Source organism: Corvus hawaiiensis, chromosome 26 (assembly GCF_020740725.1).
Source record: "Corvus hawaiiensis isolate bCorHaw1 chromosome 26, bCorHaw1.pri.cur, whole genome shotgun sequence".
In the NCBI taxonomy this organism is placed as follows: Eukaryota; Metazoa; Chordata; class Aves; order Passeriformes; family Corvidae; genus Corvus; species Corvus hawaiiensis.
Genome location: NC_063238.1, coordinates 4,009,824 through 4,026,753, shown reverse-complemented (window position 1 = coordinate 4,026,753; position 16,930 = coordinate 4,009,824). Strand labels below are relative to the sequence as shown.

The following is a 16,930-nucleotide window of genomic DNA, read 5'->3' as shown; positions in this document are numbered from 1 at the left end:
TAAAGACTTCATTGCTCATAATGCACATAGGTGAAAATCAAAACTGAAATTAGGTCCAGTTGATCATCTTTGATAATGAGAAACATTTTCTTTGTAATTGTTATAATTATTTTGATCAGTCAGTTGACAGTATATTGGCTATATGCTGTTAACCACTATTTTTGTAAAGTTGAGAATAGTCCTGAAAGCATAACTCCTCTTCCAGAAAGAATATCCCTACTTTGGGAGTTACAGATTGTGTAGGTTTAAAAAGTTAGGTTGTTTCAGTGGAACAATATTGGTGTCTTTCTATGAGTATTCACAACTTGTCTCATATTAAGTCAATTTAAGAGTACAAAATAAGGGACTACTGAAATTAGAAAATAGACTTACGCATGGTTAAGCCACTATAATAATCCTAACCCAGAACACCAAATGTAGTTTATTACTTTACTCTTCTATTAGACTCACGAGCTTGATCTTTTCTTTCCTTGTCTTCACCCATTTGCATTTCATGTTAAGTGCTAAAAATTTAGAGTATGAGTGAAAAGTATAAGTTAACAACTGAGAAAGGGTGATGTTTAAAAATCCAGAGTTTTAAAGCCAAAATTAATTGGACAAATGCTTCAATAAAAAATTGACGTTCAAGTTCTAGCTATAAAGTTTTCCAAATTACCACAATCTCCAGATAAAGACTTTTCTTTAAAGTGGTTGCATCTACTTACTTTAATCTAAATCACAAGCAATGAGTGCAAAGTTAGCTAAGGTTTAAGTGGAAAAATCTCTTGTTCGTCTTTTACCAGGCACACAGGTGAACCTGTGCCTCATTACTTGCTGAGGAATACACAGGACTGATGAACCTGTTATCCTGAAACCAGCTAAATATCTTCCAACGCCTATTTTCAATGTTTCTGCTTGAGATGGTGATTTCATGAATGATATTTGGCTTTTCCCATTTCCTCTGTAGCCCATAGCTCACTGTGGTGGGTTTGTTGGATTTACTATAAAGGTTCTGTTCGCACCCTGTGGGTTGGGTTAAGAATTAGGATTTATGCATTTACTTCTACTGTTGCTTTGTTTATACAGCTTTGGTTTAGTTTTGATCCCTTTTTTTTTGCCTTTGAGGCTCTTCCACAGTGTCAGCTGCTGACTGATAGTAGGAGAACGGCCTCGTGGTGTGAATGAAAGGGACCTAGCGGTTGGTAAACAGAGATAAGGAATAAATAGAGCACAGGCAAAAGGAGATAGTTCTGTGGGAGCCCAGATTGCCGCCAGTCTGTTCAAGTGAGATGCAGTGCCTGTCCTTTTCCCAGATTAAATTAGTGTGCGAAATCTCCAGTGACCTCCTCCCCTTCTCCCCATACTCTTTAGCCAAGCTGAACAGCCTCTGCTGTAAAGTATTCATTTTATCCAGGGACAAGATGGACAATAGAACTCTCCCTGTTACTTATGGACAGCTGTCGTGATTCATGGGGCTTTTCAGCATTTCATTTTTCATAAGAGTTAAAAGGGTTTTACCTTGTAACTGACGAGAGGTTAGAAATGCAAAGATGCCAGCCCTGAGGTTGCCTGTAGTAAGGAAGTTAATAAATAAATATCACACACACATACATACACACACAAACACATCCCCTCCCCAATGTGTGAAAGGCTGTGGTTTTTTGTTAGTCCTGCTCTTCTTATTTGAAGGGGTTTAATTGTGATAACATGATTACACTGAAGCATGAACTGCATGGAGAAATTAACAAGCAGAGACACAGCGATATGCAGGGCCCCCAAGGTTCCCTAAATTAAAGGTGACCAGTGCAAGCCCAGTGAGTGCCCTTTTCCCTTCTTTGCCCTTGCTTTTGCCTACAACTCCTGTCAGTTTATTACCTGCAAATAACTCCCAGGAAAGAGTAAACACTCATGAGATACCTCTGTGGTCCCGTATTTTTTTTTTTGTGATTTACTGCAAATATATTCAGCATTTTGACTGATTAAATAGACCTTCGGCAACCTTGAGGGTCACTGTGTAGAGTATGTACATAGAAAATGCATCAGCCCATTGTACCCTGGCAGCTAATGAGATTGGTCGTTAAGTAAATGACACAAAGCCTACAAAAAAAGCTTAGCAGCTCACTAGAGTATCACAGAGTGTCCCTGCACACCACACAACGACACAAACAGTGGACTAACCTAGCCCACCCCTGCTTTATTCTACATCACTGCTTCCCTGATGTCAGCGTGAGAGGCAGAACAAAGGCTAAAAGGCACACGGTAAGTCAGTCTGACAATTATGCCCTAGGGAGAAAGTAGAGCAAATCTTAGCCTAACCATGGGGTTGAAAGTCCGTTTCTAGACAAGTAGGTCATAATGAAGGGATTTTTTTCCCCCCTCTGTCACTTCATGATGGGGAGAAAAAATGTCTCTGGAATCAAGGTTGGGTTTGTTTCTTGTTTGTTTGTTTCCTTTTCTCTCTGTCTGGTTTGCCAGGTTACAAAAGTTTCTGGAATTCCGAAAGTAACACAGGATGTTTTGTGAACTGGATATTTCAATTATAGTCTAATGAATTAAATATTCCTTGTAGGAACTGCCACACAGTAATCATTTTCTCAGATGTACTTTACATCTGATGAACTTTACAGACAGAAAGTTTCTTTTTACTTCTCTTAAAAATCTGCTGAAAATATCTTATATATATGAATACAAATTTCAATCCACTAGACAGCTACTTACACCCCTAAATCCCTGGAACGGTTTTTACAAGTATGCAGATATAAATGAAGTTGCTACTATAATTTTGGGATTTTTGAAAAAGATTTTTACGTGATGTCTTTCTCTGTGTTGTCTTTTACGTAAGCTGAAATTAAAGAGTTGAAGATTACTGCTTAACAGTTGCACAGTCATTACTTATTTTCTTTGCACAGCAGCAAAATATTCAGCTGATATCTTATAATAGCAGGTGCCTGCCTGTGTAACCAATGATAAAATCTTTTCTAGTAGTGCTTCAGTTTAGTACCTCAGGACCCTTTATTTTGCTGAAAAATGGCAACAGGAAGTTGCCGGAAAGTCTTGTTTGCATTACTAAAATGTTTCTGTCTGCTTTGCACTTTGGAGGCTCAGGGGATGTTAGCTTCAAAACAACATGATATTATTGCAAGATGCCTGTGTGCGTTAAGTAATGCTTCTTCTCTCCTCCCTGCAAAACCACTGCAAACCATATGTTTTAAGAATGCTTTATCGAATACAGACTGTTAAAGAAGTGGGGTTTAGATTTCAGTCTGCATTACAATTGATGTTTTGTTGGGTTTTGGGGGTTTGGTTTTTTGTTTTGTTTGTTTTTTGATTTGTTTTGCTTTGCTATGTTTTGCTTTGCTTTGCTTTGCGAGACATTAAATTTAGAAAAAACTTGCCAATATATGTGTATTTAGACATATCAGGATAACCTGACCCCTTAATTAAAACTCTTCACAGGTCACAGAAGTCAGTTTATTATGATATGTCACTTACCCAGGAACATCCTTTTTACTGCATGGGCAATAGAATTATCACCACAGCTTACAGACCCTAAGATAAAACGTGACATTTTTAACATATACATTTGATGATTCCTTGCAAAGGGGTATGAGAATATGCATATATACAAATCCATGTGCGCATATTTATTAAAAAGTTCATGTATGCAAAAAACTATATTCACCTATGTAGTATCCTGGTTACCTGACACTCAGTATATATTAGGTATATATCTGCAGTTATATCTGCAGTTATATCTGCTCTTGCATTTCCCAGTAGTTCCAGTTCAGGAAATACAATGAGAAAGTAACAAAACTCAAGTAAAATGGTGTATTTTTTTTTTTTTTTTTTTATTTTCCATATTTTTTAAAGTTGTGTACATCTCAGCAATGTTTCCTTGTGTTACCTCAGCAAGTATGAGATATTCAGGCATCAGAAAAGAAGCTTTCTTTCTAAGTCCTATAATTCAAACCTAGATCAACAGAGATCTAGCAAGCTTCAGTCTTACAATAGTTTTGCTTTAAAATATTCTAATTGATATAGAATTTTCAGTTTATTTTAACAGAAAATATTCCAAGATACTTGATGTCAGGTGCATCCCCAAAGCTTTTAAAAATTAGCATATCCCTGTGACACAGTCATGTATCCTTTTTACATACTTACACCAACAAGAGTAAAGGATATTTGATATTTCAGCATTCATCACATTAATAAGTTTAGCTGTTTATACTATTAAAAGCAAAGAGTGGTTTCGTAGGGGTAATGCATATGGAGCAGTGTTACAGAAATCATACTGCTGTAATCTGACAATTACATTCTGTAATCCGACAGGCTGAGCTTCAGTAAGTTTTAGTAGTTTTTCGCAGCTTCATTTTTTTCCTCGTTTGTCATTTCTTTAGTACACCTAAGAGAAAAGACAAAGAAAACTTGATTTCTGATAATTAATGTCATTCATCTGATCTCCCTGATAAAGTATGAAACACTCCAGGTTTTTAGAAACCACTTTTCACTCGACTTTGGACTTTGCGATCCAATAGGAGGCCTCTACCTTTATCTTAGTGCACAGTTCCAGGGCACAACACCATGAGCTGTGCACGCCGATCTGAAAAGCTTTATGGTATTATGCAGTTGATTTGAATAATTCTGAATCAGTTTTTTCTCATGTTTATAGTTTTTCTAGCCAGTTATCCCAAAATATCTGATATTCCTGGCAAACAAGCAAGTATCTCCAAAGTCACTGACAAGCTCATGAAGGCCTGACGCTGTCACGCCAAACTAAAACATAGCAGATAACATGCAGAATAAACTTTATATTCTACTATATCCACAAGTGTATAGAGAATCTAGACCAAAGTCTGTTACTGAACTGATTGATTTTGGAAGTGTACATATATACCTGGGGTCGGGTCACTTCTTTGTAGATATCGTGCGCATAGTTGGGGATTATTAAAAACTACATAAGCAGAATCTATGTTTCTGGATTTTAATTCTCTTGAAGTACTTCAGATTACAGATATTGTTTAATGAATAATAAAAAAGGTTTTCTTCCTCTTAACTTTTTTAGTATTTACATCAAATTTCTTTAGAGGAGAATTGCTCTCTTTTATGTTCATGGAAGACTTTTAATGACACTAGCAACTCTTGCCTTTCTAAGTAACAGACTTCTGGTTCAAGAAAAGGTGATAACCTATCAGCAAAAGTTACTTTAGAATGACGACGGATTTACCTTCTTGGGCAGGTGAACACTAACAAAAACTTTTATACACGAGTGATTCCGCTAGGTGAGGTTGGTGCTTCAGTTTAATACAGTAAAGCTGGTGTGTGTTTTGAAGATGAGGGCTTTATTGATTTGCTTAAGTGATTCAAATAACATTTGCTAGCACATATTTCAGGTTTGGGTTCATATGCAAACTTTTCCCTCCACTAAGGAACTTTGGTGAAAAAGAGCTCGATTTTCATGTAAAGGCATGTATTGAACTCTGCACTGTTAGGCATTAGATTTAAAAAAATGCTTTAGAACTTTTCCAAAAGATCGGTTTGAGCGAGGACCGGGGATCTCAATTTCTTCTAAACAGTGGTCTTCTTCTTCCAGCGGTAGAGTCACTAGGTCGGTTCCCTAAATCTCAAGAGAAAATTTGACACTTTCGCTGCCCCTCCTGCCCCCAAGTTGAAGCACATGTACAGCATCTGGATTGGCACAGCAAAGTCGTAATGGCTCCAATGGCACCGTTATGGACTATCAGGTCAATAATCCTTATGCTAAGAAGGATTTACATGATACAGAGTAATGGCTCTGTCATTTCTGAAGTAAAAATCCACTTTTTAATGAGCATAAAAATATTGTTTTGCACTCAGAGATACTAGGGGAGATAAAAAGACAAACATACATCCTGAAGTAAAAGTCCACATTTATATGTTTGACTAAAATAAATGTTAAAATACTGTAGGTAGACAGCTACAGTATGCCAAGCAGGGACTTTTTTGAAAACATACTTATTCTTCTCAAATTTTTTCTTCCTTACTTTATTAGAAGAATTATAGGATATGTATATCCTGTCTTCAAATAGCATTTTTATGAGGCAGTCCAGAAATAAATTTGGCTTAGGGGGGCTTTTTTTTGTTTCGTTTAATTTTTCTAATGTATGATTTTCTCCTACTTCAAGCAGAGGTTTGACACAATCTAACACACATGATCTTGTTACAAAAGTAAGTTTGGAAGTAAGATCAGGGGTCATAGAAAACCACAGTTATGATTTTTTTTCCTATTAATATGTTTCCTTTTCAGTAATTTAATTTCTTGCGATCTAAAAATAAAAAACCAAAACACACACACACACACACAAAACCTTTCTTAAATATCCCACACTGGGGAAAAATTATTTTCTTCACTAATAATGTGGTTAACTCAGACTCCATAAGAGGCACGGAAAGTCACCAAATCCTAAACAGAAAGAATGAGCACTGCGACAAAAATGAAGAGAATGAGTACACATGACATCTTCATTGTATCTCTAACGTTTTATAAAATTAAAGACCATTTTGAAGTATGGGTCTGATGGGAATCATCCTATATATAAGCATTCAACATTTAGTGAACAGAGTGCTACTGAACACATAAATCACACTAAATAGCATTGACACTTGGTCAAAAGAAACATATATTTATGGCTCAAGTGTATGTTCAAGCTAATCTATGGAGAACCTTGCCATTATTTTTGTGATAAACAATACTGTCTACAAAAAGGGTTAAAGAAAATGCATTCTGTTGCATCTGCTTACTAAATCCCTTACTTTAGTAGAAATTCAAATTTTGTAAAGATTATTCGTTTTATTGATGCATATAATTATAATCACAAGCCATCTGCTGATTTGGCAGGCATGGTTAAAATTCTCTAACTCTCATAACCTTTCAAGTACAGTGCCCTTGGGACTCTATTTCACTTTTATATTTTGGAAAACATGTAGGGACAAACAAGAGAGGTCATCTGCCGAAAGTCAGACCTGTAAAACATTAAAAGAATAAAGATCATGATGACTGCTCTTGTTTTAATCGGAAAAAAAAAAAAGTATTTTCTATTTTGTTTCTCACTTCAGGAAGGATTATACTGGTTTTCATCACACTCTTTGGGAATTTGAATTTTTTTTCTAGGGATTAAAGCTCTCTCCTAGCACCTCTGGGATCTGGGTTCCAAGTTTAAACTAAAAGAACAAATATTGTTCAATTTGGTTGCCACAGGTGAATTAAACGCATTTAACCTTGGCATTAATTTTTCTTTATACACAATTCTCATTCCATTTCCATTTGAAATGTTTTAACAAACACTATTCCAATTTTTTTTTTTTTTTTACTATTTGTTTACTGAGTTTCACAGAGAGGCACCTATCGTATATTTAGCTTTTTCTTGCAAAGCTCAAAAGAGCATTTTGATTTAGAGGGCTACATCCAATAAGGCATAAAATGAATGGCTAACATTCTTTGCCATAGCCCTTTAAAAACAAATGACTTTATTTGTATTACCATACCACTGGCTGGTGGTTAGCCGCAGTTGAAAAGGTTTGGGGTTTTGGTCTGTGAGAAGTTTCGTTCTCAATTTTCTTGTGTCCATCACTATGTGCAGCCAAAATATTTTATACTTGACAGTCCTTTCTTTTTTAAAAAATCTTTGTAGTTGCCATTGTGTTAAATGTGGTGTTACTCAGCTGCTCCTAGCAGAAAACGACCACAAGGGGAAAAAACCCCAACCTCTAAGGTGCTCTCTCTGTCAAAAATACAAAAATGATACCATTTCAACTAGTTGTAGCATATTGACAATGCTGTGATTTAGGACAAAGAGTGTTTTTGAGAAAAAATACAGGAAGGTGGAAAAACTATGTGCAGTATGGGATAGTCCAGTGACTTCCTGATATTAGCAGAAGGCAAGTGCAGTAACCCTTCCACAGAGTTGTCGTGGCTCATGCTGTATTGATGTGTATCTCACAGGGACAAAGGATGCAACGCTCACTTCTGTTTAATTAGTGTATCTGAAGGCCTGTATGCAACATGCACGCTGCTTTACTCCTTTTGGAGGTTTGATTCTCACCCCACACCCTCATTATGGGAAGCAGGAGGGAAATGCACATGTTTAAAAGTGTCTTCACAGCTGAAACTAGGGAAACAGGCCGAGAGTAGCTCTGGTTTATTTCACAACCAATTAAGTATGACATCTGTTGAAACTCAGGAAATAAGTCTCCCTTCCCCCTGTTCATATACTTACTTAAGCTGCCAGTCTTTTGTTTAGATATGATGAATTTCACCAACAAGACTTTTCTCTTTGGGGTAAATACATGAAATACTAATAATACTACTACTAATAATAATGCAAAATCTTTCTTTGCTTTGTTTTTTACACTGCGGCTTACTGAGTGCATATGACTCAGATCTGTTTGACTTACACAAATCAAGCAAAAAATTGTGTTAATAATTCTTTGCCTAAACACTCACCTTACGTGCTAAAAAAATGGCATGTTTGTGGCAAGCAATGTAGGCATGATGACATTTTAATTTTTTAAAATCTGGCTCTTATTAGCTCCCAAAGACCAGCAAAAGTTGCAAGAAGGAATTTGGGTTTTAATTTATTTACTTTTATGTTTGAAAACTTGACTCAGAACAGAAGACACCAAATAAAACAGGGCAGGTGGAATTAACGTATGGTTAAAACAAACAAATACAAAAGAATTAAATGCAGATCCACTGTCACTGGTGACATCAGGTTTCTCCAGTGTGAAACAGTTGATAGTAAACCAAGTGAAAAACGTAGATAAGCTCTATTAGTAACTTTTACTCATATCAGACACTTTCCATTTATCAGACACTAATCCAAGTGGTGAACATACTTATCAGGAAAACTTTTATTCCTTCATAAAATGTTGTCCAATGCAAAGAGTAAAAAGATGGTATTTCATTCCATACCAACTCTTAGAGTTCCGTTTCCCTTGTTCTGCTTGGAACTTGATTGTCTTCTTCCTGCTATATCTAGATAAGAAATATTTGCCATATCATGCTGGCGTTTGCCTCTTGGCACTGGATACTCCTGTGTCTCTGAAACCACACTGCTTGTGTCAAAGCTAAAGCTAACTTTCCTTTTCTGTAGGTTCCACCATCTACTAGTGCTCCCTTTTATTTGTTCACCAGCTTCGCTTTGTTTGCCAGTTTTTTCCTACAAGGACTGGCACTGCCTTAGTTCCTGGAGGATGGTTCCCTACTCCATTTCTCTTGCCTTCCCAGCCCTGTTTCACAACACAGCTCACATAGCATACATGCTATTTAAGCTTTAAGATGCTGTTCAGTGATTGCCATAGGTTCCTTGGTTAGGAATCAGCATTTGGTGAAATGTCAGTGTGCACAGTGGAAATGGCTATACCTGAGCCAGTCATCCAGATTCCCTTTAGAGTCAGTGGAAAGAGACATTTCTTGTGTGCAATTCACCTCACCCTGAAGCAGAAATGGGTAAGATGTATCACACATCTCACAGCCTCAGAGATGCCTGCAGGTCACCTACAGGCTACCCAGAGACCATGGGAATCCAGCATTTACTGCCTCAGAAATATATGTTTGTATTTCAGGCATGTAAAGTTATGAAGATGAATCCTGTCTTTCCCATCCAGCCCAAACACTGGACTTGATTTCTTCTTAAATCTTCTTGTCACAGAAACATTTCTCACATTTTCTTACAAGACAGTGATATGGATAATATTATATACCTTAGATCAAAACTCTTCTCTTGCATTCACATGAAATTGATGAAAATCTTTATCTGCTTAGCAGTTAATGGAGAGCAGAATAACAGAAGTGAATACTGCTGTGCAGCTCAGAGGACTAAATTTTTCTCCTGAAATGTGATTTTTACAAAAGGGAAGGGGTCAGTTCCTTGCTTTCTTCCTAGAAGCCATTTTATTTCCTTTAACAAAAATATTTCTTTTCTTAAAACTACTTCTCAAAAAAATGAAGAGAAACAAACTGTAAAGATTTAACAATATCCATTAATTCAAAAATACCTTAAATCTGTTGGAGTTCTTAAACACTGCTGATAGAAGCATTTCCAGACATATTCTTTTTCCTGTTGGCCACCACTTAGCGTCCGGAGGCACTTTTAGGGGTGGTTTTTCTGTCTCCTCAGGCTTTCAAGACTCTGTTTCCAAACTTCAAAGTAATAGAAAGATTGATTTGATTATGGTTTTGCACTGTTTCAGTGGGTGATTATAGTGATTCAACATTCCCCATGCTTTCATAAAAACTATAAACAAGCTTTCAGATGAAAATTTCAGATGCTGTGCATACTTTGCATAGATTTCAACTATTTTCTTTCATTTTTTTAAGAGATTTGTTGACAAAAATTTTGATTTTTACAGAATCATTTATCATTTTTAGCACGTAAGTGTGTGGTTTTTAAACAAATCTTTTAAATTTCTAGGGACAGCTATGCAAAGTTCATTCAGATCAAGGCAAAGTTCTTAAATTCTTTAAGTGGGCAGCTCAAAATTACTTTGCAGGTTCAAAGTCGCATGCAACTCCACAGATCTGAGCTAACCCTTACGTAGTGGATGGTTCCTATGGGACAGTATTTGGCTATGCCCTAATCCACAGAAGGCATAGGTGGGCCTTGGAAACAGGGAGTGATAGCTGGGTCTCTGGCAGTGTTTTGCCTTTTCAGGCTCTTTCCCTGGGGGGAGGATAGACATGGGAGTAAATTCTGCTGTAAGAGAATGCTTGGTTTGATCTCATTTTGAAACGACGAGTTTTACAAAGGGTGAGTGACTCTGTGTCTTCAGTAGCACCTCCACAGACTCAAAGTCAACGCACAAGATTGTGGGCATGTGAAATTCATTATGGTATAAATTGGCACCAGTTCAATAGACATAACCCTTTATAATGTTATAACATTGATCCTGAAAAGTTTAACCAGATTATGTATAATATTCTCGGACTTTTCTTCCCCACAATCAACACTTTAGTGGCTATCATTAAAAAGTGTCTTATTACATATCCCTAAGTCATTCTGAATAGCATGAGAGAATAAACAGCTTTAGCCCTGAATGCTTTGGGCCCAGTGTTATTCATAGTAACAACATTAACAATACCAGTTATTTTTATTGTTATTAATATGACTTATATGCTACTATATTGTGATCATGGGGAACAGTACTGTAATACTGAAGAAGTGCAAGCTGCTTTCAATCAATGATTGCCAGCCTACAAACAGCAAGTTCAGCATTGTAGACACCCTCCAGGCCACAAGGTTTTTGTTCCCTGTTTATTTGGGGGCGTTTGGTATCTATGTGTGAGTTGCATGGTGGTCCCTGTCTTTTAAATTTACGTGATACTTTAGGAGTAAAGAAGTCAAGTTTATAAGAGGACATATTATGGAAGATATCATGGTTTTTGGCACAATTTTTTTCCTTCTTCCTGAATCTGCTACAAAGATCCCCACAGTAGGAATATCACCAGCCCAGCTTCAGAGAAGCTGCCTTCTAGCATCCCAGCTGCTTCAGTGTACAGCAAGAAGTCTACTTCTAGTAGAGTGATATTTAGCCTGAGTACTGACAGAGTTGAAGCTAAGCAGACCAGATCTCAAGAAAAGGTGAAACTCATTCCAAAGGTGAAGTTTTTCTATTCACAAAGTGGAGAGAACTTTTTCCCTGTTTCTTGCCTGTGGATAAAAGAGGAATAATATTCTTGAGAACTCAGGAAACCTACAACAAGCCAGTAACATGAGAAGACCTTTGACTATGTGGAGAATAGCCATGCTATCCCTGGGAATTAATTTTTTTTTTTTTTTGCTTGAACAGTGAGTGAGATACAGAGTGTATGAAGAAGGAATAATCTGTTCAGGGGAAGAATCTGAGACAAAATGAGCATTACATAACAGTTTTCCCTGGCCTGACCTGAGTGATCAGGGGTTTCTGTGAATCATTAAGCCCAATTAATGCACCTTCAGGAAATTCACTTAATCCAAAATCCAGCAGGAGAATTGCTTCTAATGGTGCAATAAATAAATATCTGCCTTTTAAAAGAGCATAACCACACAGCTCACATTTTCTCTCTGCTCAGAGTGTTTGAGCTGTCAATACAGCTTGCACATCCTAGGGTGCCTGACAGAAAGAGGTGGTTCATTACAGTAATGTTCAAAGGAAAGTATACTACTCATTTCCTAGATGACCATTGAAGTGATCCCTTGGAATGCCATGGTGCTTTTGCTTTGATGTTCTCAAAAGGAAATTTATCATATTTTGAGCTGTCAGTCCTGCAAGGTTTACCTGGAGATCGAAGCTTAAGTTTCTTCTTCCATCATCATATTAAGATGTCTATATTCCGGCCATAAATTTGTCAGTTTTCATTACCTCATGTGATACTAGCAAGGAATTCAGCCTCAAATAATAACTTCACGAACAGGCCTGTTACAGATAAAACTGCAGGTAGCAGAGCTCATTCTCACATGGCATGTACTCACATGACTTGCACATGTGTGTTGTCCCTTTGGTGTCTGGTGAAAATTTGCTTTCTCTACTGAAATCTGTAGATCTTACACTGAGGAAATCTCCTCAGATCAGGGCAATCTCCATACAGATGTTTTCAGCACAAAATCATGTTATGAAGACATCACCAGCTTAGAGTCCTGCCCTCAGTTATATGAAAACATTTTCTGAATGTTGACACAAACAGGACTTGAACTTTGGAAGAACTGTCACAGTGCCTGACTTTAGCCACAGTCTTTGGTAGCCTCCCACAAGAAAGCTGAAATAACCAGTAGTGATCTTATATGGCTATAAAAAAATGCATCCTGTTCAACCTAGCTAGAAAATGACGTGTTCTATTTACTTGCTATTGAATTACCTGTTGGAGTTACATAAAAACATTAACAGTTTACTGAAAGTCTTAAATTGTTGTCTCATTAAGGTTTGCCATATAAAATAGTACAAACTATTTTCCTAGCTGCATTAATTCTTGTGCTATTACCACTTATTATTTAAACCAATATTTTATAAAGAAGTTTTCTAGTTCCTAGGTCATCAAGCTATAAATAAACATCCTCACTCAACAATCAGGTAAGACAAGATAAATGGCTACAGGCATCTAATCTTCCTTATATAAATTATTATGCAATATTGCAAAAAAACCCCCTTTCATTAGCTTTTATGTCCTTAGATTTCTACTCCTCTTGATGCATTTAGTAACCTGAAAAACATGTTGTTTCCCTGAAAAATAATGTTGTTTCCATGAAAAGAGACATGGGAATGGAAGGAGTTTTAAGTATTTCTTTTTTTTTGAACGCTTTGCAAATTCTTTTCACAACAAACCTCGCCAATATGTAAACAGGGCTCTAGCTACTGTGTTTGTCCACAGCTAGAGCTACAGATGAACACAGTGTAGTTGTGTGATGACAGGAACAGCTGACTCATTAGTAGAGAGCAGTGAAAGGTAATTAACCCTGGGAAAAGTACAGCTGCCATGCGAGCTGTTCCTTTCTGTAGGATCTGATTAGAAATTAGTGTTAAACCACTGATTCTTTAAAAAAAAGTCATTGATAATTCACTTTCTCTCTCAGGTGTAGCTCCTGAAAGGGGCCTAGGATAGAACTAGTGTACAAAAGGTCTTCTATCAAAAAAGGTCTTTTCTGAAAGAAGTGCCCACCTGTTTGGCTGCTTCTGGACTTTTCTTAACCATGAATATTGTCCCAGCTTTCAGTGTTTTGAGGACAGCCTCCAAGTATATGGGCAGTGCAGAGAATGCACTGTCAAAATGATTTAAAGTTGTTGGTTGCCATAATGGAGGCTTTAGTGAGGCTGATTATTTAAAAGTCACAGTTACTACTTCTTGTATCAGGACACAGACCTGATGCAAAATGATGCAGACCTCTTCTAAAGAAAACAAAAATATGTCTCCTGAATAGAGAAGCACAGCATATGAAAATAAAAAGAAAGAAAGAAAGAAGATTATGCCTTGAGCACAAAAGCCACCCCTCAGCCCACCCCCTTTCCTGCACGCATTTTGGCACTTGAGGTTCCAACATAAGACACAGAGCCCACGATTTAATAAGAGCCCAGACAACAAGCCAGACTATTACATAGTTATGCAGACGCCTGATTAAGGCCTACTTACCAAGAATGACATGACTATCACCTAAAATAATAAAATTTCATTGGTGTGCTTTTGGAATTTCTAAACTGCTGTTTATTATTTAAAGCTGTCATATGCAAAATAGTTTTTGATCACCTTACTTTGTTAGACCTCCTGGCCAGGACCGTGCATTTGTATACCTGTGTGATTAACACCAAGTGTGTGTGAGTGCTTTCACATGGAGATAACATGTATTATTGAGGTCCACCAGAGTGTCCTGGCTGTTTTCAGTGCAGCCAGGCTTACACTAGGGAATCTCAAGGGTAACTGAGTTTAATGTGACAAAGTTTGCAAGACACCTCTCCATAGGATGATTTTTTTCATCTTCCTCTAGTCCAGTTTGCTGCAATAGAATGATTACTATTATTTTGCCAATACAAAATAGTACTACAAAGATATGTTCCTGTAACATTATTTTTAATTCAGCATTGTTTAGTGGTACCACAGGCCACTTCCCTACCACACATCTAAGAGGTTCACCTTGAAAGAAACTTTCCTCTTTCAGTATCTTTTAAATTAAACGCAGTGCTTGTTGAGCATGATATTTGAACTTAATGTTACCACAAACATATAGATATAAATATATTTATTTACACAGGAAAAAAAAAAATATATGTACACACACACACACATATATATGTACACCTCATTGACATTTTCAGCAATGACAGCAAAAATCAAAGGAAAAGAGTTAAAGATATTTTCTCAGAGAGTATTTCTCTATACAGGAAAACAAACAGATTTTTAAGATAAGGATCTGACATGTAAAGATGACAGTTATATCCAGATTGCCTAAGATTTTAGGAGAGAAGAGAATGGAAATGTGTTTTAAATTATTTTGCCATTCACCATATGTTTGTTAGTACCCATCCTTCTCAGTATTGTCCTTTTTTTATTTCTTCTTTTTTTTTTGGTAAAAAAGCCTGCAGTGAAGGAGGAAACATTTCAAGCTGAATTTCAGAGGAAGTGAAATGAGCAGGCTACTGAACTGATAAATGCATGATGATAAAAATAATATTTGCTACATTAAAGTATGTTTAGAAATGCACAAAAGCACTTTACAGCACTCTGTGTTGTTATCCTCATTTAGCTGAAAGGTGGAAAGACTTGCTGAGGGGCACAGAATCGATCAGTGGCAGAGGCAGGAAGAGAATTCCAGAATCCCTTTTTTTCCAGTTATTTGCTCAGTCATGGTGCTTTCTATTTATGTCTATGGCAGAAGACAGGTGTCATTTTAGGAAATAATCTTTGTCCCACTTTAGAAACATAAAAGGCTCTGAAAATAGAATTTGAACCACCATTCCTGGTGACGCCAACCTTTATCATAAGTTTGAATAAACTGAACATGCTTTTCCTTGCTCCATTTACCAGATGCAAACATACGATGAGCAAAACCTTTTGCATAAGAAGTCTGTCCCAGGGAATATTTGACATGCACATTTTGGTATCTGACAAGTATTAGTCAATTTTCTGGATATCCTTTACTGCTTTCATTTGCAAGGTGGTATTTTTGTTCTTGGGTTTTTTTTTCCTGTGCTCTTCAGCATGTTCCTAAGATCTTCAGGGCAGTGCAGTAGTGTAAGCAAGCCCCCATTATCTTTAGCAGTTAGGGTCATTACAAGTCTTTTAAGTGGTGGCAGACTGTACTTCACATGGCACTCTTGAAGTTAATGAACATATGTGATTTGCATGTTGAGGGAAGGCACACTTCTTCCCTTTGTGTGACTTTCCCTTTCCTGGGACATGCCTGTCATGCTTAATGAAGAGAACTTGTTCAGAAAGGGCAAGATGAATGCGTAGGAGAGCAGAATGGTAGTTATACTTCTTTTCATAAATGTAGTCTGTATTTTTAGGTTTATTGTTCCTTTTAACTCCATGTCAAAAATGTACAGTCAGCTGATTAGACATGGGGTTTGTCCAGCACAAGAATTGAGATGTCCTAATTCTGACTATTAAAATATTCCTAAAAAATACTTCTGGAACAGTCAGAAATCACAGGGAAGGAATAAAAGAACCTAGATTAAGCCTGTACATGTTTGAGAAGTGACCACTTTTACTGAACTTAACCAGCTTCAGAACTTCTGTAGAGATTCAGTGCAACCATAACAGCACCCCATAAAACTGCCCTTGAAACCCATCAATTCCTAACCAGCTTGCTGCAAATCAAGTACGGTAGAAAGACTGTAACGGTGGTGGCTAAAAAGCAGGCATGTAGCAAACATCAGAACCAGACCAGGATCTTTCTGATACTGAAGAGGGCGGTAACAGAGTAATTAAACCCACAGAATTTTGCTGTTCTTAGTTGTGCTGATCTGTGTGCTCAGGCATCTCCTGCTGGCCACAATCCTGCAGCTCCTGGGCAGCCCTTCAGTGAGCAGATCATGGTCATCTCTTGCTGAAGGCGGTAGTGGTCCCCCCACACAATGCCTCTCAACAGAGATGACTGGGTGCAGGGAAAGTCATCCTGGCTGGAAAAGAGTAAACATGTTTTAAAAGAAAACAAACCCTGTGTTCCAGAGTCAATGACGCATGCTCTTTGAACTTTCTTTTAAAATTGCTCTGAAATCATAAGGTTGTTATGGTGTGGTTTTACTCAAAATAATGCATATCATTGTAACACAAGCCTTGAAGTTAAGTGGCTACTTTAATGAAACATAGTTGCCATAGTTACTGCAGGCGAGCAGAGAATAACTTTTAGTTCTTTTGAAGCTATGAATTAGTTTAAAAAGAGGAGAAGGAATAAACAAGCATGCAAAAGTTTATTATTCAGTGTTTCATGCCTGATCAACTCTTAAAAAG

The 16,930-nt window shown here is 37.1% G+C and overlaps 1 protein-coding gene across 5 annotated transcripts in view; it reads left to right on the top strand.

Moving 5' to 3' along the window:
• The window catches only part of ST18 (ST18 C2H2C-type zinc finger transcription factor), a 168,897-nt gene that overhangs the window by 71,660 nt on the left and 80,307 nt on the right, over positions 1-16,930 (top strand). Inside the window, exon 1 of one of the 5 annotated variants that reach the window (XM_048286729.1) lies at positions 2,114-2,238. The exons of the other annotated variants lie outside the window; for them this stretch is intronic. The gene's annotated coding sequence lies outside the window, so the exon portion shown is untranslated. Of the gene's footprint in view, positions 1-2,113; positions 2,239-16,930 lie in introns of those variants that run through there. 5 annotated transcript variants of the gene reach the window in all.